This window comes from Tamandua tetradactyla, chromosome 21, assembly GCF_023851605.1.
Source record: "Tamandua tetradactyla isolate mTamTet1 chromosome 21, mTamTet1.pri, whole genome shotgun sequence".
NCBI classification, from domain to species: domain Eukaryota; kingdom Metazoa; phylum Chordata; class Mammalia; order Pilosa; family Myrmecophagidae; genus Tamandua; species Tamandua tetradactyla.
The window spans coordinates 53,074,930-53,096,564 of record NC_135347.1 but is presented as its reverse complement, the minus strand read 5'-3'; the positions used below and the strand labels follow the sequence as shown (position 1 = coordinate 53,096,564).

The 21,635-nt window shown below is 46.0% G+C and overlaps 1 protein-coding gene across 6 annotated transcripts in view; it reads right to left on the bottom strand.

The window, feature by feature from the left end:
- The window catches only part of LHFPL2 (LHFPL tetraspan subfamily member 2), a 184,270-nt gene extending 162,935 nt beyond the window's left edge, over positions 1–21,335 (bottom strand). For 3 of the 6 annotated variants that reach the window (XR_013167146.1, XM_077139348.1, XM_077139346.1), the window contains exons 1-2: positions 21,032–21,335; positions 8,178–8,253 (exon numbers count right to left, since the gene is read on the bottom strand). The gene's annotated coding sequence lies outside the window, so the exon portion shown is untranslated. Of the gene's footprint in view, positions 1–88; positions 138–8,177; positions 8,254–21,031 lie in introns of all 6 variants that reach the window. The other 3 variants (XR_013167145.1, XM_077139347.1, XR_013167147.1) reach the window with 3 other exon arrangements.
- Between the last annotated feature and the right edge of the window lie 300 nt (positions 21,336–21,635).

Genomic DNA, 21,635 nt, shown 5'->3' with positions numbered 1-21,635 from the left:
ATGAGTTAGAATCTCAGGAATACAGAAATCATCACATTTCAGATTTGACTTCATATACATGAACACTGCTAAATAAATCTCTACTTACTTTCTTTCTTCCATTGTGGATACAGACACTCCCTTCCCCCAATAGACAGCTAAAGAAAAAAGAGAACTACTAAATTGAAACTGTCACAGGCAATAAATAAACAAAAAGTGTGCCTACATCAACAGGCAATGCTGAAACACTTCTCTATGAAAGGGGTTGCTTTCTTAATTACTACTCACAAAAACTCATGGCTCAGAGCCAGGGTAGCTGGGCATTCCCACCTCACTTTTGTTTGTGCTTTCAAGAATCCTGAAAAGAATAATCAAGTTTCCCCACATGTAAAAATGAATTCAAGAAACCACATTTGCCAATTCAGCTGTGTTTGTCAACACATATATCCTCTTATAAATGGAATTCATTTCTGAAATTGCATGGTTTTGTACATAAAATAGTGCGGGTTCAACTAAATATTTACTATTCATTTCCAAAGTGCCATGCTAGCACTGCACAACTGAATGAGCTCACAACTAACTGCGTGCCAGGGAACTACCCCATGAGAAACTCAAACACCAGACAATGAGGGCGCTAACACAACATCACCTCCCAAGGCCTGACTTTCACCAAAAAACTAAGTAACATCATCCCTGTGAAAGTTCAAGTTTGTTCTTTTTATTCAAGTCCAAATATCTGAACAACAGGTAATAATTCTTCTCACTGTCATGGAAACCTGATCAAATCCACCTCTGCCCTAAAGTTAGCCTTGCAGGCTCTAGATCAATAAGTCCTGTGATCTTTAATACAGACCAGAAGCTGCCAATCCGGCCAATTCTTTCTGTCATAAATCAGGGTTTGACTAGAGCTTGTCTCACAGCCCACCGGGGAGAATGGATGTCCACTAGTATTTCCTGGAGAGAAGTAAAGAGCCGCCAGAGTCAGCCTTGGCAGAAGTCAGGTGAACCGGTGAAAAGGGCCATCGGGGAGGAAAGGATTTTCAGAAGGACCTATCTCTCTCCCCATAGGGTGATACAAAAATTCTACATGAAAAGTGGTCAGTTGGCCTGGATTCCAGAAGTACTCTCTCTTCTAGACGTCAGGACTGTGAGGTCAAGCCTACAGTCGATTTAAATAGACACCCCCGATAGAGGCCAGGAAGCTGGAAGGACAGGTAGGGGACCCAGGCAGGTAGATGAAACCTGACCAGCAAACAACATCTCCTCAGGTCAGTGTGTGTGAATGTACTTAACATTTCTTGACCTTTCAAGTGCCCACTGGCAACTTTTAATCTTGAATTATTCTCCCCTAAATTTGTCATTTTAATTTTGTTTGTGAATCAACTGGGAAGTTATAAATAAGGGGGAAAAACGAAATAGCCACTGCTTGGTGGTACCTGCCTAGAAGAAGCTGCGTGGCTTTCCACGCGGGGTTTCTCCAGGCAGCCCTCTGCACGACCCGCTTCACTCGGCTGGGTCAATGACAGCAGGGCCACAGGCTTCAAACCAGGACTGGGCAGAGGTGATGTCCGTTTACTGGATGATGGGATCTATCCGTTTGGAGAACTCGGTCCTCCTCCTGCTGCTACAGCGCTCACCATATCTGGGCTTCCAGGCACACCCAAGTAGAAACACACACTTCCACAAACAGAGTGGAAGATCGGTGACTCCCTAGGAGTGTGGCCCTCTGAAAATGAGGCGACGGGGCCAAAGTGAAGGGTGGGCTCTCAGTTTCTGGGTACCATTCTTGGTTAGAGGGGCAGCTTCAGGCCTATTTGTCCTAAAACATCTCGATTCCTCCAGGAAGGCTGAGCTTTGGGGCCACGACTCCCCCCATGGCCAGGCGATGCACAACTCCAGAGGGCTCCAGTCACTCAGAGCACAAGGGGAAAAGAGCCCCGCTGGGCTGAACACTGTGGCAGTCCTGACACCGCCCCCCACCTCCCAGGCCTGAGAAAACCTCTTCACCTCAACTTCACCACCAACTTTAAAGGGACCAGTTTAATCCTGTATGTCTCGGTTAATCCATATGTAATCTCAAGAAAGCCTCGACTACATGAAAGCTGCTTGACACCGGTTTGTACAGAATTTTCAGCCTATAAATATTTCAAAGAGCACTGGACAGGGAGTCAGAAGTCATATCTTCTTTATATTGTTCATTCACCTAACAAATGCACATTATCTAATAGATGTCAAGGTACCAAGGGTACCAAAGTGAACGAATAAGACAGAGCCCCTGCCCTCACAGGGCTTCGGTCAAGAAGGCATTCAGTATCTTTAACTGAAATCAAGGGGCTGGATGGGAAGCCCTGTAAAGTCCCTGCCAGGTATCCTGTCCTCTGCTCTCTGCTTTGGTGCCAAGAGGGAACTAAAGCATTCTGGAATGTTCTGCACTTCCCTGAACAGATACTATTTTTATCCCACATATAACCCTGTGCCTTATCTATATTCTGCCAGTCATAAACTACTCATTTTCACCCCGAGCTTACTGGGCTAGGTGCTGCCCTAGTCTTCAAGGCCCTCTGGCATGCACGTCTCAGGCTCCTTGGCACAGGGACCCTCAGTCCCATCCCTTCATGCAGCGGAAATCTGGTCCCTTTAGATCAAAACTACAGAAAAAAACAGGAGCAGGGCTGCCAAGGCTTCCTCACATGTTGCCTTGGGTTTGTTTATTTCTTCATCAACTCACATCACTTCTGACACTGCACTTCAACTTCCTGGACACAGCCAGGGAGAAAAGCTTTTAAGAAGCACTGAAGTACAGCCAATTTCTGATTAGCCACAGTAATGAAGGAAAGGCAGAGCATATGGCCAAAGCAGGACAACTGTGGCCTCTGAGAGCTACAGGCAAAGATTCTTACACAGGATATCTAAAAGCACTAATGAAACAAGTGAAAATCTTCACTCTCTAACTCCAACCCCACCCCCATCCCAGCAAGTCCCCTCAAGATAACATTTCAGAAAACCCTTGGCAAGCGTTTTGCCTTTTGTGAGTTCCCATCCATCAGAAAGAGAAGGCTCCACAGTCTCCATTACCAACTTGTAGGGGAAAAATATCAATTCCTGAATCAACCGGGAGAATATGTTTTTTAAAAAGAATATACAAACCTGTGCTATGATTCAACGCACTTTACAGTGCTTAATGTTTTCTTAGCACATCATAATAGAATTTTTTTTTCAGTGGTAAGTTCACAAATCTTAAGCAGAAATTTATGCAGTAGAGATGGAGATACTGCAGACAAGGAAGAAATCGCACTCATAGCGAGAACACGAATGAGGTAGGTGTAGAAAAGGCTGGACCCCAGAAATGAATCGGCAAGATGTGGTGGTGCAGGCAGTCAATACCTCTGTGCTTTCTGATCCCTACACGCACGGGCTCGCTGAGATAAATGACAAACGCACAACCTCAGCATCCTCCTCTAACTCATTCTCTCTTGCCCTGCCCACCCCTGTCATTCGGATCCCCTAAGAAAGAACCAAGCTGCTTGGGGAATTCTGCCAGCTGGTGGCTGGTCCAGTGAACTATCAAGTCACCACTTTTCTTGGACGAATCTTCCCCCTTCCCCTTTTCTTTCCTCTGTTTCTTCTAATTATGATCACAGAGGGCTTAACTCAAAAGTTAGAAATTTCCAATACAATCCCAGATCCCTCACTTCCCTACTGGGAGACCTTGGGCAAATCATGTAACTTCTCTTTGCCTCACTCCCTTCTCTGCAAACCTGGATAGAAATACCTGTCTCCCCAGCAGGGCTTTGATGAAGCTAGAGATATAACAAACATTGAACAGAATAACACTCATCAAACAGAAGATGTAGCTGTCCCTTTCCTGCAAACTCTCCACTGTACAGTTTAACACTCTGAACAATACTCATCTCGATGGAAGCTGACTGATGGCCATCGTGACTCAATTAAATCAACTCAACAACAGATAGACTGGCAAGCCTTCCTCAGAAGTAAAGACAACATCCCAACTCTAAAATGAGATCTCCCTTAATGGGTTCCTTTATTTTTTCATTTGAATACCGTGTTTCTGAGAAACTGGCAGCAGAGCTTGTATGAACTGTTTTAAGTCACTAACCTCTCACTGAGGGCAAAAATGACTGTGTGTTAGAACCATGGTGCCCTAATTAACGTGCTTCCCAGGCCCGCCCATCCCGGCACTAGGGAAATCTAGCTCTGGGGCTATGGGAAGGAAATGGACAGCCCCATGAGGCTCTGCTCTATTCCCAAATGCCATCAGACTGTGATAAAGATCTCAAGTGGTTAATGAAATTATCTACTATTCCTTTTATTCTCCAGTAACAACCACAAAATTAGATGAGATGACCCCCTGCTCCTCTAATTTCAGGCCCACTTTATTACTTTCAACCCCAATTCTCTCCTCTAAACGGATATAAGACCCTGAGGACCCAAAGGCCAACGAGATTAGTAATTGACGGCTTCTTCCTCCTGGCTTGTTCTCCAGAGGGAGCTTCTCCTTTCCCCAGGGTGGGGTCATAATCAGTTCAATCTTCATGCTTCACAGACAGCCCCTTTGAACAAGATCAAATGTTTCCCCACCCCTGCCTGGTGCTCCACTCAAAGAAGCAGCAGCCCCTTCTCACTCAGAGCATTAGTGTCAACTCAGCCAGAAAGGCGAAGGCAAAAAAAAAAAAAAAAAGGAGGTCAGCATGGTTAATTGTCCACCAGCTAAAACACAGGCCCACTCAAGCCAGCTCCTAGGGAGGGATGGTCACCCCCATAAAGTGCACTTTGACCAGGATCAAGGAGAATGAGAACTATTTTCCCCAGCCTGCTGGGCTACAATGCGAGCTTCAGCTGTTTGCTTTCTTTTCCAGATTGTGGCCATAAAGGGAAGAAGGATTTCTCTGCAGCAATCCCAGGCAGGCAGATAAAATGCAGGCAAGGCGCTCACCAAGGCTTACAATCAGGAAATAAAGTGGAGGAAAGATACTTATCAATACAGGAAGGAATAAGTGGTCTAAAGGCAGTCAGCCAAGGCTTCAGGATGGGCCATTTGAAGAAGGAACCTGAGATAACAGAATTCTGGAAGTCTCAGAATTTGCTCAATATCAGAAGTGATCTGTGAGAAAAAAGAATCAAATAAAATCAAGCTATTTACTCTTTCTCATCACTAAAGAGACAGAAGAGGAATTTTTTTCATTCTCTTTTGCCTATTTGGAAGTTACTTTTGTTAACTTGTTATAAAAAGGCCCCTTCCTATCTATGTAATCCTAAATCCCAAGAAGATACCAAGGAACAGGAAAGTCCTTTAATAAAGCAAAAGTCTAAGATACCTCCTTCAAAACCAACTTTTCCTGGAAATAAGTACCTGTAAATTTTCTTTCAAATCTACAACAAAATCCCTCTAGGGTAGAAGAAAAACCAGCCAACAAATCACAGCTGACAGCTACCTGATCAAAGTAAAACATGGTCCTAAATTACACACTGATGGCACTCTAGAACTGGAAAAGAGCAAACTCTTCCCGGAGATGTCAACACAAAGGCGGCAGCTCTACAATGACACTTGCAGGGCTATTCTGAAGACTTTGCCTCTCTTTAAGAAACCATAGCTGAACTGCAGTTGATGATAAGGCTTCACCTGACAACACCAAAGGGACCTGAGGGGTAATGCGCTGTTTCTTGGTCACCAGCTACCATCCAGATCTAGAGCCCAAGTCCCAGGCATTTCAGCAACAGAGGAAACTGTCAGCTGGAGACCAGTATGCTAATGACACTGGAGTCCCAGACCTGTTGCTGTGTCCACTCGTTGCTCCTAAATGCTGGGCCGGGAACACAAGGCGCCCAGGCTAGGCAGTATGTCTGGATCAAGGCCAATGCACCAAACACAAGCTCACCCTGATGTACAAGTCCTCCTGATGAGGCACGTGCTGTCCATCTTCAGAAACAGTAGACATTTCATTGAAAAGAAGAGTAGCACCACATTTGAAGCCCAAAATACAAAGTGTGGAAGCTCCAAGGAAATTCAGGTGCCATCCCTGCTTCTTGGGCTTTCTAGCTGGCACGGTGTGGGCAAACACGATTCAGACACACCACAAAGCATATGTGAAATGTGCACAAGTATGAGTGCCCCTGCATGGAGGGGGGGAGCCAGCTCAGTAACTCGAGATCTTGACCTACCTCCTTTCTTTATGGAACTTGATTAGAACAGTATTGAAAAACAGTAGGGATTCAGAATTAGACAGCTTCTAGAAGCTCAATGAGTTGTTAATTAGTATAATTTGGTAAGCATTCCCCCATGTGTTTGGCAGTGTGAAGACTAGACACAACAATCATCCTGCACTCAGCCTCCAGAGGTATGGTGAGACACAAAATATTCAGTAATATCTCAAATTTCAGAGACTGTTAAAACCCACTCATATTTTTCACAACTGAGCTTTTTTTATTTCAATTTCTCTCCTAGGTTTATTTTTTAAGTATGATAGACAAATTGGATTATATGGAGACTGGAAATTTCTGGGCAAAGCTGAAATCCTCACTCCACCCAAACCCTAGGAAACTTTAAGAATATGAAGATGGTCAGGTAGGAGTCAAATCTTTTTTACTGCCTTTTCGTTCACTAACTTCTCCTTCAGGCAGCTGTGTATCTAGAGCCTAGCTCCAGGTAGAAGAAACTGTGGTTCTACGACTCCCTTTATGTGGGACTTGCTGGCGGGGTGACTCCACTAGATTGTGCAAAGCACCCACAGAAACAAGAAGATCATTTCTTTCTCTTTGCTTTAGTGCTGCAATCACCCAACCAAATCAACTGGAAAGGCTGAATGGGTGGTGTTAATGCAAAAGTGCAATAAGAAGGCAGGAGCAAAAACTCAAAGATCACATTCACTGTGTGAAACTAGTCCTTGGTTAGACTGAGGTATCACCCCCAGGATTCAGTGAACACAATATTTACCACCCCCTGGCAGGACCCAGGCTGCATTTCGGCTCCCATACTGAGACAAACCACTGCACTGGGAGGGTCTACTCCCAACCCACCCAAAGGATAAAGCAATAATTCATCAAACTAATTGATATGCTTCTCAAAGCACCCAACTTACTAAGAAGTATGGGGAAAACTGAACTGCACTGATTATAAAGCTTTTTATTACAGTTATTTAAAACTAGAGTGTTTTAAAACAAATGCTCAAGCCACTCTGAAGTATTTTTATTTCCTTTAGGTTGTTAATTGGGAAAGTCTATTGTCTGCTCTCTTATTGCCTGCACTTGTACATGTATGTTCAATCCTATTGCAGTCTGCATGCCAATGGCTGAGCTGACAGCAATCTCCAGAGCCTAGCTGACAACTGTGTGTGTCTGCCAGGATAGCTAGAGGCTGGCTGCTCACGGCCCTCCCGCTGCTCTCCTCCCAGCCCAGGACCTTACATCACTACAAGAGGGAGCCAGTGAAACAAAAATTCAAGACCTCTTATCCTTTTCAGTAAGGGTAAGAATTTAAACTTCTATTGATTTAAGTATATTATGGTAAATTTTCAATTATGTGCAGTAATGTGAGCAAACAGCATGTAATTAATCCAAAACGCCAATCTACAAACTGCTTAATTGGCTTAGGAACACATTATGATTTTTTGCAGCTCTGCCTTAGTTTAGTTTGCTGGGGCATTTTTCCTCAGGCTAATATTCACTCATTCACTGAAAATCTGTTATGTGCCAAGGGTAACAACAAAAGAACTCACAGACCAGAGAGAAAAAAAGACGCACACCAAAAGTAACTAAAGTTCACCATGACAAAGTTGTGTGAGCAAAGAGGCAGCTGTTAGTTCTACTGAGAAGCTACAGTAAGGTTATGCTCATAAATAGCTTCTCATTAAGATGGTCTGATGAATAAAAGGTGAAATTTGGACTGTGACTTAGAATTCTAACAAATCAACCCAATGGAATGGATGTCTGGCCCAAAGGAAAGAGTACATGGTGATGAGAGGCCACAGTGCTCTGGAGATAACCAGCTGGTAAACATCTCCAGATAACTCACAGCAGGGCAGGGGACCATTAACACCTTTCTCAGGGGAGATGTTGCTCTAAATTCAGGATTTTCTTTTTAATGGATGAGAACTTCAGGTATTTACCAGAGTGCATCTGTCATGGCTAGAGTTTCCCAATTACCCCTGGCCATGAGTTGGTCCCAAGAATCAACCCCTTACCTGTATGAGGTGCTTCCTGATGAGATGCTGAAACTACAGGCCAGCTGTGAATTCAACAGTCTGCTTCCCAATTTACCTGAAAAACAACAGAAAAGGGTCATTTTTGTTAATCTACAGTAAGGCCTTTAATGGTCCCAGGAGAGACAGGCAGACCATTGCTAGGGCTCCTTGGTCTCAGAGAAGAAAACCTGGGCAGCATCAAGTGGCCAAGGAGATCCTATAGACCTGGGTGGGAATCCTAGTTTTTTTTAACTCAGTAGCAGGGTAACCATAGCCAGTTACTTAACTTTTCTGTGCCTTGGTTTCCCCCCCCCAGTACTTACCTCAGAGAATGGTCCTATATACCAGGCACCATGCCATGCCCGGAGACACGAGAGTTAACATGTGATGGGTTCCCTGTCATCAAGGAGCTTACAGTCCACCAAGACAAACAGTGACATGAACAGTAGTAATCATGACTGTGACACAGCTAATAAGGATTGAAGTGATGGATTTATAAGATGATGTGAGAATCTTTGCACAGGCACCCTGTGATTCTAGAGGGGTCAAAGGAAGCCCCCCAGAGCCAGTGATGGGTAAGCTGAGATCTACCAAGCATGCGATGGCCAGACAAAGGGGCCAAGTGAAGGGCATGCCAGGCAGAGGAATTAGCACAATGAGATGCACTGGAAACCTAAGGGGTCTCTTTCATTTTCTTTCAGAGGCCAAGAGAGGCACTGGAAAGAGATGAAGCTGTAAATGCAGGCAATCACAAAAGGCTCTGCAATTATTTTAAAGAGTTTGGACTTGATCCTAAGGTCGATGGCAAGCCAATAAAGGTTTGTATGTAGGAGAATGGCACAGTTCAGAAAGCTTTCTGCAATACCAGAGAAAAAAATGGATTGGAAGGACGCAACAAAAGCCTTTCTTAACTTCCCAAAATGTTACATCCCTGGTCTGTTGTGAAGAGGACCTTTGAAACAGCCCTAAGGGAAGAAGGCTAAACTAGGCAGTGACTCCCTCCAGCATCTCTAGTGTACCTGAATTATGGGTTCCTCCAGCTTGAGGCGTTTCCCGATAGGAAGACATCAACTCAGAGGTACTAACCTCAGGAGCAGAGTAGTCTGCAAGTCTCACACACTGATAAATGCCCAGGAATCACAGTGGTTTCTGTGCATCAGAACTTTTTAGAAATGCAAATTATTTGGCCCAGCTCCAGACCTAGTAAATCAGAACCTCTGGGGGTGGGACCCGAGAAGCATGGTTTAAGAAGCCCCCAGGTGATTCTGACAGTCTCTAAGGTTTGCCAGCCACTGCTTTACTACAAGTGGGGGCATTGCCAGTACTGGGTATAGGGAGTGTCGGCAAAGTTGGCTCAGCCTGGGAACCCAACAGTGACTCTGTGCTCAAGGCTTCCCATTTTACAGGGTCTCTGACGTCCTTTTTTTTTTTTTTTTTTCTGTTTAAAAGAAAATACACAAAGCTGGTTTTGTCAGGGCTTAGGATCTTTCCTAACCCTGCAGACTAATGGGTAGAGAGCACCAGTCCACCTGTGGCTGTAGCTGTGGCACTGCAGGATTTCATTTGTCCAAAGACAGCCCCCTTCCTGCTCTCCTGCAGCCTCATTTAAAACGTCTTGGAACAGGCAAAGGGAACCCGAGCTTCAAGGAAAGTGGCCACATGCTTCTTCTTTTAGAAAACATTTCTCCACTCAACCAGACATAGGATCTGACCACTCCAGAGAAAAAACCATGAGGCCATCCTGGAAGGCTCTGTAAAGTCTTATCGGAGGGTCACGTTTCTTTTCGGAGTGTGGAAGAAACTCTGTGGTTATAAAGGCACCACAGCCCAGGAGCCATGAAGCAATTCAGGGTTGAGAAGAGCCCAGTTCATCTGCCTCTCTGAACACCTACCTTCACTCCCTGTTTAAAAAAAAAAAAAAAAGCCTCCCCCCAAAGAGCATACTTTTGTACAGAATAGGCAAATTCTCACATTTTTGTTTATATTTCCATAGCTCTTCCTTTTCTCAAAAGGGGGAAAATGGGGTCCAAAGTGTAAAAATAGTGTTTGAATAAACAGATCACTAAGTAAGATAATATACCGTGTCCCAAGCAGCTCCAGCTTCCAGGCTCTGCCCCTGCTGCCCCCCGCCACGGCAAGGCTGTGTGAGCTGCAGCATCTCAAAGCTGTACCAGGATGTCAAAACTGTGCCAAGAACCCACAAGGAACCAAGGAACCCCATTTCCTCCTAGCCTCTATCAGGTGACACTGCAGAAATCCCAAGTTTCTTCCCATGTAATGCACCCCACATTTGCCCACTGCAGCTCTCCAGTCTCCTGACCTGTCCCTGTGTGGCCCACACCTCCAAGGCCTTTTACCCCCCATATCACCCATACAGTCTGTACACCACACCTTGCTAACCACAGGTGATGAGGCTCCTCTACCTGTCTGTCTCTACTGAGTGTGAGCTCCTGGGGGGGCCTAAAAAGTGTGTGTTGAGTACGCAACTGAGCGAACAAACATATGGACTCATCTAGAACAAGTCTTGGGCCTGAATTCCATCCCTCACCTTTTCTATCCCAAATAGATGAAATGACTTGCCCAAGGCCACCGAGCAAGTAAAACACTGCCATTCCAGGGGAGGCAATCAATGTAGACAGTTCTTCGTACTTTCTGTCACTCATGTTCTGTGTTTCCACCTTACCTGAGTTCCAGTAAACCTTTATCCAATGACGACAACATAGAATGAATTCACTTTTATGCTTTTTATCTTAACAACCTGACCAACAGCACAGACAAAAGTCCTTTGAGGCTTCCAATGTGGGGTGCTGGGCCCAATCTGGAGATGGAGCAGGACTCTTAGGGGTGGGAGAGGATGGCTATGTGTTGGGGTCAGTCTTCATTCTGTTTCTCAGACTCCTGGCCCCTGGAGCTAATGTACAACTTTATTGGTTTTGGCTTAACCCAGGTGGTAGCAGAGGCAAAGAGAAAACTCCCAACTCATCTTCATGCCATCCTGAAAGCACGCTGTGGGTATATCTCCCCAACAAGCTTTGGTTTGGGCAGGAGAATGTCAAGGCTGAAAATTCTTTCTGCCAGCCAGGGGGTTGAGAACTCCTGAAAACTGTAATTGCTCTCTGCAGCTATGAGAGAGACAGCACTCTCTAAAGCACACCACCTTGGTGAACGGGGCCTCGGGAGAGCCAAGCCCTTCTCTCAAGCCTGACTGGGAAAAAGCCCCGTGGGGGAGGGGAGGGCTTCTGCTGTTGGCCTAGTTCACCTGTTAACCCGGTACCGAAACTGGGTCAACTCTGTCACCTGGATGTAGCTGCTTCTCTCTCAAAACCAAATCGATTAAAGAAGACTAAGTACAATTATGGTTTTTAACCTTAATTTTCACATAAAGATCTCCTGGCTTTTCACTGAAGCTGCAATGTGATCAAATGAACGTGAAACGGCCACATTAGAGAGAAGTACACCAAATGCATCGATGATGACACTGAACTTCCCATAGAACACACAAGTGAAATGAACAAGAACCAGGTCTCTCTAGTGCCCTTCCAGGTATCCTGTGAGCTTCCTGAGCTGCCCAGGACATGTGGAAAATCGGCGGGCCTCTGTGGCCTGCAGCCACCTCCCCTCACACATCTGCCTCATACTTTACCCCATCAAAAAGTCCCCTCTCTTCCAGCCCTGATCTTAGCTAGCTGATCTTAAGAAGCATTTTCTGAAACTATTTATCTTAAACTATAAGTAACTAACGTATTACCTGTCCTACAGGTCCTTAAATGTTTGATGAACAGCTTCGAGAGAAACACTTTCATGCTTTTTGGGTCAGGAGCCCTTTCAGCCCTTTCTAGGCTCCCCCTCTCCCCCCCCCCTCAACCCCAACACTGCCTCTAGGGTGGGCTAAGGTGGATCTCACGTTTGTGGAAATGGAGGTTGGCGCTGATATAACCATGTGAAAAGCCCAACTCCTCACTCTGCCAGTTCACGTGGTCTCAACACCAAACTAGTCTGTGGAGAACGGGTGTCCTTCTCCATTCGTTTCTGCTCAGCATTTAAGATGGGGATATTCATTATCTCCAGGGTTTAAAGAAAGAAGGGAAGGAAGTGGGAACACTCAGCTTCAAGGTATCCTTGAAGACTTCTCTGCAGAGGCTCAAAGCCTTATTGCCCAGAATTTCTAAGAATGCCCCAAAGCACTTAATTGGTATCTATAAAACCTTCCTAAAAATAAAGGCTTCACAGAATGGACTTCTCCACTGTTGACAAAGAATTCTCTGATTTGGTTCCATCCAAGTTGAGACCCTCTCAGGAAGGACTAAAACGTGTCAAGATAAAAACCGAAGTGGATCCAGTGGCACAGAAGGCAGCCGTTGGCGTTCAAACCAACAGCTTCAAAGGTCAAGACAAGTACAGACGCAGGAGCAATCAGGACCCATTCCAGACCTACGAAGTCAAAACCTGAGGGATATGCAACTATGTGATGATATCAAGAATTACTGATTGTACATGTAGAATGGAATGATTTCTAAATGTTTTGTTAATTTTTTTTTAATTAATAAAAAAAAAAGGGGAAAAAAAAAACCTGAGGGGAGAGGTCGGGGAATGCATATTTCTAGTCAGCCCTCCAGCGGAGTGTTCAGGCAAGTTTGAGAAAGTAAGCTCTAAATGAGCGTACTAAATGAAAAAAGTAACTTTTTTTCAACCTTGTCAACACAAAACCTGAAATATGTAGATTTAATCGGAAGAAGATGGAGCCTTCTTTATCTCGTTAAAAGTACAGAATATAATTAACACATAATAAGGAAATCCATTTACTGAAATTTAGGTAACACAAAGCCTTTCCCCTTAGCCTAAACATATCCCAAACTGCAAGCCCCGTAAGTCTATGGACTAAAGGGAAGCCGGGGACAGCTTCTCCTGAGATCTGTCAAAGGGCTGGATGCAAGCAACAAGGCTGAGGGCCTTCAATCTCATCCCAACAGAAATCCCCTCTAAGTAGTGAGTAACCCGTTCAAGGTCAATCTTCAATCTTCACAGGTGACCTCATGGTCTGCGAGGTCAGCCTTTAGGGTTTCAACCTCCAGGGGACTAAATCCACAGCCTTTTGCGCGTGCCAGTTCTGGAAAGGCCTTCCTACTCAAGTGTGATCTGCCAGATCAGCAGTATCAACGTCACTGGAGCATCTCAGAAATGCAGAGTCCCAGGTCCCACCAAACCCTGGAGAATCAGAATCTGCATTTTAACAAGATCAGGGTGATTTCTGCTCACATGCAAGCTCGAAAAGCCCTACCTTAAGAGGTGGGGAGGAAAAGGCCAGTGCATGACTTTTACCCCCACCTGTGGGACACTCAGGTCCTCAACTCACCTACTTATGCTTCCAACTTTAAGATACCTTCCTCCCCCATGCTCTTTCCTCCTGGGTCAGTCGTTACTGGTCTTGGAGCCAAATCAGCATCAGCAGGGCTCAATGACTAGTCCAATCTTTAGGGAGTTAAAAGGAGGCAACTCCTTCGATTCTCATTGGGCTCTTACATCTGCCTCTCTTAGAAGGCAAGAATACGGACCCTGTGACCATAAATCAGGAGAGACAATCCAAAGCCAAACAATACCATGGAATGCTGGCTCTTGAGGCTGCAGCACAATGTTAATGAGGTCGAGGTCACGGGTATGATTAGTTTCCTCTGTGTCTTGGCACAGACTCCAGCCCTCTGCCCTGCAGCCACCTACAAAGGCGGTGGACCTACCCTCGGTGACTAAGAGGACTTGGGGAGAATGACAGGGGGAAGCCGAACAGAGCAGCCCCAAGAAATAACGCAAAGAACGTGAATGATTGGTGGGCAGAATGTATGGAGGAAAAACAGCCCGGAGAGAAGGCTGGCCTGACAGGTGACCACGTCAGACTGCAAAATCATCTGGACAGGCTGAACAACATGACAGAACTGAAAAAGCTGAAATTTCAAAAGAAGAAAGGTGAAGTCCCATGGTCAAGATTTTAAGAATCAAATACACATATACAGGCTAAAGAAAATCCAACTTGATGGCAGTGCTTGTTTAAAAACTTTTTTAAAAATTAATTTTTAAAGCATGTACTTTTCATGACTAATGTGACAGCAAAGGAAGCTAACACACTCTTAGAGTCCCTGCATCTAACTTCTAGGGAAAAGGGGACAGTGATCCCTCCGCAAAATGGCTGGTCAGATGAACCTTGCCACCTGTTCACACAGGTGTGCACAGAGATGTACACACAACCTGTTACACCATCTCATCACTACCGCTACTGGATTCAGTATGGCCTCTTCACCCATACTATCCCCAGCCAAAGCTCCTTTGGACTCTGTATTATAGTTTCCACATTCCATATATCAATTTAGCTCCCTTTGATGCTGCCGTTTCCTTACTAACGAAGGGAAGAATGATAGATCTAAAAACAAGTTGGAGAAACAGAGTAAACTGACAAGGCAACCAAAGGACATCCACTTACCAGAAGGAATCCAATAAAATATGACTTAAAAGCCACCTGTGTAAGCCAGCACACTATGACTTTGTAGTACTATGTATCACAGCACAAATCTATGCAGTCAGTAATTAGGTCGCTAAATTATGAGCTTCCACTACAGGAGAACTCTGAAACGAACACATTTAAGAATGAGCAATGACAGAGCAAGTCTCTGTTTAGACATTTCTTTATGTAGAATCATCTTCCAGAAATGGACTGTTAGCCATTTAAAAATGTAATTCTAGATTTTTAAAGTTATGAGCCTTGTTCTTCTTAAGTGCATATTTAATGTACAAATGACAGTTATTTATAAACACAAAACACCGCTTATTGTGAGTCTGTAGTTCCCAGAATATAGTCCATTATTTTTAATTTCAGAAAACAAGTACTTTATGGGCAAGAGAAAAATGTTTTTTTTAAGAAGTTAATTTGTCTTTAATAAATGTGTGCCATGCACCACTGATGTGAAGATCGAACAAGTCTACTGTCTATGCAGTGAGAGGCCCTCTTACACCACTGGCTAAACGACTCCACTCAGCCCAACCACAGCCTACCCCAGGAAAAAGGAAGCTTGAACTCCAGGTGCCCCTGACAACACAGCTCAGGGTGGAAAGAAAGAAAATGCTAAACAATAGAATCAGTGAAGGAAAAAAATCCCCTCTAATTATCAGGGGATGTGGGGAGGGTTCAGCCAAAGCGATATTTAACATTTCACTGCTGGTCCCCATTTTACTGAAGGCTGAAACAATTTAAAAAGAAATGTAATGTGCCAGCATAGTTCACATTTAATTCAGTACCGATCAACCAGACAGACGCTTACATACTTACATGCAGACACAACTCTCAAATCACACTTAAAATGTTTGTGAAAACAGACAAAACATGCTCACAGCAAGGTATGGGTTCTTCTCTATTGCTCAGAGGAAGCTCCCCGCTCTGGCTGTGGGTCACAGGCACCTGGTCCTGGTAGCATTCCTCCAGCCTTCCAGTATTTATAACTAGATTTACAATGAGTAGGAATTTTAATTCCTTCTAAAGGTAGAGACCTGCTTTACAGTGAATGTTCCACAGCTGCAAGGAGAAACACGGTGTTGTGGACAAAACTGCTGCTATAGTTTTGTACAAAAACAAAACAATCCACCAACTGTTTTGCACTGATTTTAAAAGTAACAAGGTACTTACCAAAAATCTGGAAAACAGAAAAATAAAGGAAAAAATTGTCACCTAACCCCACCAGTCCAAGATAACCAATTAGAATTTTAGTTTATGTCCTTATCTGGGTCTACCAGTTTTGCCGGCAACGGCAGGCAAGGGTGAGGTTAGGCATTATTGCTGGTTACTTAGACTGATGATGATTAATAATCCTCACCACACTTAACCTAAATCCACAGCAGTAAGAGTAGCCAACGGTTGTGCACAAACCAAACAGCATGCATGCAATTCAACAAGCACCCATTGGGATCTACTTTACACACATTCATTTAGTCCACCATTAGCTGAAATTCAAATTAACAGGAATAGCCTTTGAGGACCATTCAGTAACCTCAAAAAAGAAGGAAGACAAACTTCATTGCTTTTAGACATGAGAACAAGTTAGTTCTCCTAATACAGAGACTGGAAGAGTCTTGAACACCCTCTCTAAGGTAGAAACAAAAATGTTGGACAGAATAGATATGCAGGAGCATTTGGAGATAAAGACTCAGGTGCGTGGTTGTTTCCAGCAATCCACAGTTCATCAGCCATCACAAGTCCCTGGGAGTCTCTGGGCTTTTAAGATTAGAGAGATTCAGCCCTAAACTGAATGTTCTTAGTTCACTAACAGGCAGTGCTTTAAAAGACCATGTTTACTGTTATAACTCACTAGCTTCATCATCAGTTTGGGCTGTGAATCAGCAACACATTACCCTTGTGCAGCCCAAAGCTACACAACCTGGTAATGCCTAACTGAGTCATTCTCTGTACTTAAAGAAGGCACAAGGAAATACTGCCTTCACTGCTCATGTCACCTCAGCAAATAATAAACATCGTTTGTTGTGAACCCACTAAAATCCTCGAAATTCTTCATTCAAATACGCTAACTTTGTACCCTAACTAGTACAGGTTCTGTAACCACTATTTCAGAAACCACGTGAAGAGTTTTAAAAGTTTTAAAGTTTTGGTTGAGCTGTCCTAAATGGGACCTCAAAAGTTCACCTCGAGTAGACAACTGAGAATGCTTATAAGGTTGAATGAAATATTTTAAAAATAGTGTCTATAAAATCATTTACTCAATAAAGTGTGTTGAATAAAAATCAGAAAAATTCACAGGAGGGAAAAAGCGCAAATACACAGTTCCTTTCTCACTTGCCAAGTCTCAAAGTCAAAATTAGGTGTTTCTCTTGACCTAGCTAATGTTATTCAAGCTAAACTAAGAAAATACGCAGATAACATACCCTTTTAACCGTGTCCAGTATTTTGTGGAGTTTACAAATACCTGATAGTCAGCGATCCATAGATGGTAACTAACACACACACACACACACACACACACACAAATGTAATCAGTTTTATCAGTTATACATCCTAACTATTAATTATGCTTCAGAACCTTTCTATTTACATTCCTCCTCACTATTTTGGCTCAAAATAACATAAACAGATCTCATCAAGCCTGGCAAATAACATCATCAAGAGCTGGGCTATGTGAGGCTAAGGTCAGGGGCCTGACTATCGCGTAAGGTCTGCTGAAAGAATAAAAGGAAACAATTCAATCTGAAGGATCCAGACGACGCCCACCCTCAGCTCTGTTGAGTAGCCTTGAGACCAGGCACGAGACAAGAGGTCAGACAGATAGCCCTGCTGCAAACGTGCTGCCATCGTCCATCTCCAGGTCTCTCCATCTCTGCTGGGCATCTCTTCCTGAACCACTCACAGTTCCATTTTGGACTCAAAACTGAACTCATTACTTCTCGCCATTTCCCCCAAACCAAGGCTCCCCCAACTGCTTATTCTCAGTGGGTGGCTCTACGACCACAGCAATCACACTGAGCCCCCCTTTGCTGAGAGCCTGCCCCCCACCCCGCACCTCGCGGGGCAGGCCCAAGAAGAATCTTCAGCCTCTCCAGGCCTCTCCCTCAAAACCTCAGCCCTGGGGAGTCCTGTCTTGCCGGGGTTCCTGCTCTACTGCTCTAGCCTCCTAGGTCAACTTCTGGCCCCTGCCTGGTCACCCAGAGTCCACACTGCGGCCACAGGGGTTTTTCTAAAGCTCAACAGGATCACATCCTTCCTCTGCTGCAAATCCTTCATCTTCCACACAACTTTTGAGATGAAATTCAGGTTCTTCAGCTCAGCACCCCAGGCCCTATGCCCTCAGACACTTCTCACACACAGTTTTAATTTCGACTCAGGTTCAAGCAATGATGGCAATGGTCTGACCACCTGAAACTTTTTAAGCTTCTAGATTTCCAATATACACATTGTTATTGAATCATGTATTGCCTTTGTAGTCTTAAAAGTAATGAAAAAAGGAAAACAAATCTTGGCGGTGCATGAGGAGCCAAGTATCTACTTTCCTATATTGTTTAGGTCACAGCTACCGCAAAAGAGAGTCTAGTATTTCAAGTGCCAGCCCAGATCAGGGTTTTATACTGACGAACAGACCCCACCTCTGACTCCTTTGCCTTCTCACCTCTGGTAAAACTGCTATTTGTTTTCATGGCACATGAGCTGGTGGTTCTGCTTGGCCATGCCTCAATCAGCAGGACGTACACTTTAATAATACATACAGAAAGAAAAAGCCCCCATAGGAAGAGTACAGGGAAGGTGGGAGATGCTTTCTACCCCCACCCTCATACGCAACCCTCCACCATTCCCAACCAAGTGGCTTCCTTCTCTTCAAGCTAGCTTGTGGAAGGGAAGCTCATCCAGCGTGCTGCTTTCCCAGTGCAGGCCGTCTGCATGGAAAAAGCTTCCAGAGTTTATGGAGGTCCTTGCACACCGTTTGGCAAGGTTGGTCCTTCCCACTAGAATGTATGCTCCATGAGAGCAGAGGCTTGCACATGGTTCCTGCTTCCTACCCTAACGTAAAAGAAGCAATCCACAGTATAACTCCCCGTTCAAGGAACGGTCTTGCTAACAGTAACTCTCGTTCACTTTGCTCCTCCACACAACCTTCCCCAAAGCTGTGTGGCTAGTAAAAACCGGACAGTGCAGCATTAACCACAAGACACGCTCTAAAAGGTTTTTTGTGTTTTTCAAATAAATTCCGGAGATTGGATATTTATTTATTGTTTGTATCTTTTTCAAAGCAGTAAGCATTGGGTAAAATATTGCTTTCAGGATACTCAAGGCAGGGGATTTAGTTATCCAGTAGTTTTCTTGTTTCCCAAATAAAACTTGGATATTTACTTTGCTGGGAACTGGGAAATGAGAACCTGCCATCCCAGGGAGCAGAAACCTGGGCTTTCCTGCCATACCTGTGCTCCAGCTCTTACACCCTCATGGAGCCTGCACTTCACACTCCATGAAACTGGAGCCCCAGACACAGGGACTAGTGACACTATTATGTCACTACAAGGACACTGTATGTGGTAAAATCTCTTTAGTTCTTCATTAGTTCACACATCTCTTTAGGAAAGTGTCATCAGTTTTGAGCCTACTCACATGGATGAAGAATACATTTTACTTTTTCCAGGAGACATTGCTTTGTTCTTGTCAACAAAGATACTTCTTCCTTCCTATAAACAAATTACTGGTTCATGTATCATAAGTCAAATTATATTCCAAGATGACCCTTTCAAGAATGCTCACCAGCAATGTAAGTACTGCTAACTGGATTGCTCCAGAGATTAATGAATCCACCCCCTCATCTCCTGTAACACACTTGTCTCAATGTCTTTTTTATTGATATAAAATGTTTGCTGCACCCTTTGCAAACCATAAGCCATACTGCCTATCTTTGAGAGCACTTAAGGGAAAAATACTGTCACAATAGAGTGTTTTATGTGGTTTTACTCCAAACCCCTCATATATTATTTCATCGGAATCAGATGTGACATAGATTAATAACTAGCCTATCACGATATGGCAGCAAAAAGAAATGAGAATCTTATATCTTATTCTCTTCCCTATCTTTGAAACATTTAATCTCCTCATTAACATGTATTCTCTAACCCTTACGTTTTAAAAGGAGGTGTAATTTTAAAAGAGAACCAACTAGGAGAGAATCGGAAATATCTGCAGGCAATACCAACACCAAAGAAATTGGTAAGGATCCTCTTTTAAACCTGGCAGAGGAAAGCTCTAGGCCAGTGGGTAAGGGAAAAGCAAGCTGCTGAATATAAATGTCCCCTCAAACCTGGTTACTCAAGTTTTAACTCTAGGGCCAGACTCGAACTGCTCTGGCGTAATTACCCCTTGCCCTCTCTGGCTCCAACACACACTGGTCCATAGTGGCGGCTTTGCAAATTCAGAAGGAAGTTCTACATGTACACGCACTGACGGTAACCTACATCCATAAACACACTCACTCAATCATAGGGGAGAAAATGACAAATACAGGAAATGGCCTGGGTGGGCGTGAGGAGAGCGGTGGGGGGTAGGACTTCGTCTTTATTCTCATCTTACTCCTATTGAGACAGCTCCTGGACTTGCCGAAAAATCATAACCCTCCTGAAATAAGAGAAAGCTGATTGGGACTTGAAAAATCCTTTTGCTTTCCCGAGTTCAAAGGACAACGGACCGCTGAATGGAAAGGAGAGGCGAAATCTTTTGTGCTTAAAATCGTGCTTAAAATCATCCAGAAATACACCTCCAGAGTCTCCGCAGTGCTCCAGGGTTCAACCAACCCATCCCAGATGCGGTCTTCCCCACTCCACACCCACCTTCTCCAGCCCGCACCTAAATCACTGTTCTTCCCACAAATATGCGGACCAGATCTTCTGAGCAGCAGCTCGTCTGGGGCCGGCGTGACCCACACCAGGCGGGGCAGGGGCGGCCGCCGAGCGCACCCCCGCGCGGTTCCAGGCGCGCCGGGTCCCAGGGCCGAGTTGCGACCAGAGCCCGCGCACCGCAGACGGCAGAGCTCGGCCGCGCCGGCGACCGGTGGCAGCACAGCTGCAGGCACAACTTTGTCCACGTCTGTGGCCGGCGGCCGCCGCGCTGGAGCAGAAAGAGCCGTTCACTTCCCGTCCCCAGCACCCGTCGTCCCGCACTCCCCAGCTGCTCCCGGAGCGGTCCCGCCTTTCCCTCCCCGGGGGCTCCCAGCCAGCCGGGGCGAAGTGCCCGTGGTGGTCGCGCCGCCTCCGCTCGGCGCGCGCCGGGTGCCGGATCCCTCCCCGGAGCCGCGCCGCCCCACCTGGGCGCTCCCTTCCCGCCGCGCGCTCCAACTCACCCGAAGCCCCCGCTCGGCGTCGCGGGTCGGACCCGCAGCCGTCCCCAAGTCCGGGCTCTCCGTTACGCCTCCCCGCAGCCACCTCTCTCCTCCCCGGGTCGGAGGCTCCGGGAGGGACAAGAGGGAGGAGTGAGGGGAGGAGGCAGCAAAGGTGGGGGCGAGGAGGGGAGGGGAGCGAGGCCGCGGTGGGGGCGGGGAGGAGAAGGCGAGGCCGGGCGCCACCCTCGGCCGCCGCCGCCGGGGCTAGCCCTGAGGGAGGGGAGCGGGGACGGCCGAGAAGGAAGAGGCCGCCGAGCCTGCCGGCCAGGACCCGGCCCAGCGCCGCGGCGCAGCCTCCCGCGCCGGCCGGCCTCGCGGGGCGTCCGGGGGCGGGGCGGGGCTCGGGCTCTCCCAGCGCGGTGGGCCGGGCGGGGCGGCCGGGGTGAGGCGGGGGCGGCGGGCTGGCCGGGCCTCCGGGGGGGGGGGGGGGAGTGTCTTGCCGCGCGCGCGCGCGCGCGGAGGTGGGGGGATTTCGCGCCGGGGGATCCCGGGAAGGAGGGCCGGGGGCCTGGAGCTGGTCACGGGCCCTGCCGGCCAGCGGCGGCGCCTCCTGGAGTCCCGCGAG